This window comes from Elephantulus edwardii, unplaced genomic scaffold (genome assembly GCF_000299155.1).
Source record: "Elephantulus edwardii isolate Elephantulus edwardi_28Jun2011 unplaced genomic scaffold, EleEdw1.0 scaffold00283, whole genome shotgun sequence".
Lineage (NCBI taxonomy): Eukaryota > Metazoa > Chordata > Mammalia > Macroscelidea > Macroscelididae > Elephantulus > Elephantulus edwardii.
In genome coordinates, this window is record NW_006400033.1 from 2,531,631 (window position 1) to 2,533,678 (window position 2,048).

Genomic DNA, 2,048 nt, shown 5'->3' on the forward strand with positions numbered 1-2,048 from the left:
CAGGAGACTCTCAGACATGCTCCAACTTTTAATCACAAAGGCCCACCCACCAAGTCCTAATTGGTTTAAACAAGAGGCCTCTAACCCACAACTGATTTTTAATTCACAAAAAAATGATCAATCAGCTTATAATGAAATAAAAATAAAATAACATGAAAATGACCCAGAACCACTGATATGAAAGTGAGGATTTACAACAAAAATTATTGGAATGAAGGAGGCACAATTCAATGCTCAAGGGTCCAAAAACTAAGGAAAAGAAGCAAATAACCTCTTTTGTACAGAGAAATTGTAAAAAAATGCTACGGCAGATGAACCATGGATATGGCCTATTGGTATAGCAAGGTGTAACTTTTTTTAATTGAAATTTAATTAGCATGCCATAAAAATCCACTCTTTTCAGCAACAATAGCAAAGTATAACAGGGCAGCAAATAGCAAATGCTGGTGAGGTTGTGGAGAGATTAGAACTCTTTTTTTTTTTTTGTTTTTTGTTGGCACCAGTGTTTCTTTCTGGGGAAAGGCCCAAGAAGGCCTATCTGTCCAGTGGTGGTGTTGTCTTAGGTCTCCAGCTTCTCACTTGGCCTTCGGATTACAGAACTTGCATCAAGCAAAGACATCTTTGTCCCCAAGAGCTTCCTTGATCTATCCTCATGAGCTGGTTATATTTGGCCAGACGTTCTGAGCGGCAGGGAGCACCAGTCTTCATCTATCCTGTGCAAAGTCCCACCACAAGGTCAGCAATGAACGTGTCCTCAGTCTCCCCAGATCGGTGGCTCCCCATCACCCCCCAGCCAGTTAGACTGAGCCAGTTTACAGACCTGAATAGACTCAGTCACTGAGCCAATCTGGTTGACCTTCAGGAGCAGGCAATTGCAAACCTTCTTCTCAACAGCCTGAGCAATCCTCTTGGGGTTGGTGACTGTGAGGTCATCTCCCACAATCTGGATGTCAACCCCCTGGAGGAATGAGGTCCAGGTGGCCCAGTCATTCTGGTCAAAGGGATCCTCAATGGAGACCACAGGATAGTTCTTGATGTAGCTCTTGTACAGTTCCCCCAGCTTCTCCCCTGTATTGTGCCGGGCAGGGTCATCTGGCGACTTAAAGTCAAGATCATGCTTACCGTTGCAAAAGAACTCTGAAGCTGCCACATCCATGCCAATCACTACCTTGTCTGGGTATCCAGCTGCCTGGATGGCCATCTTCAGCAGCTCCAGGGCTTCATTGTTCTCCAAGATATTGGGTGCAAAGCCACCCTCATGACCCACATTAGTGGCATTCTTCCCATACTTGGCCTTGATGACTTCCTTGAAGTGGTGGTGGTAGACCTCAGCACCATTGCGCATGGCTTCCTTGAAAGAGCTAGCTCCTACAGGCAGAATTATGAACTCATGCATTGTTTCCAGCATGGGAGCCTCCATTGATCACATTGAAGGCAGGCATTGGGAGAGTGAGGTCTGGATTCCCAGCGAGGTCTGCAATGTGGCGGTACAGGGGAACCCCCTTCTCTGCTTCTCCTGCCTTGCACACGGCCAGGGACACGCTCAGGATGGCATTGGTCCCATCCAGCTCAAACATAAATTTGTCAACTTTTTCTTGATCCACAACACCCAGTTTCTTTTCCAGCAGAGCAGGACCTAGAGTCTTGTTGATGTGCTCCACGGCCTTCAGGACTCCTTTCCCCAGGTAGCGTGTTTTGTCTCCCCATCTCTTAGTTCCAGAGCTTCATAGATCTCCGTGGAAGCTCCACTGGGCACAGCTGCTCGGAATCGGCTCTTGGCTGTATGCAGGTCCACTTCTACTGTGGGGTTGCCCCTGGAGTCCAGAATTTCCCGAGCGAATATTTTCTGCATGACCATGGATTGCTTTCCATCGAACTCTGCAAGTTTTGCAATAGGGTTAGGTATTTTCTTAAATTACATTTGCAAAGTTTGATATCTAGACAGGCGCGGGGAAGGGGGAAGGAGGTAATGGGCCAGAACTCTTTTTTTAAAAAAATTATTTTTTGCGTCAAATCAGATCTGACTGGTACAGGAGGAGATTGCCCCT

General features: G+C 46.5%; 1 pseudogene; it reads right to left on the minus strand.

Annotated features, from left to right (window-relative positions):
* Nucleotides 1-575: 575 nt before the first annotated feature.
* Nucleotides 576-1,858, minus strand: LOC102861161 (annotated as a pseudogene).
* Between the last annotated feature and the right edge of the window lie 190 nt (nucleotides 1,859-2,048).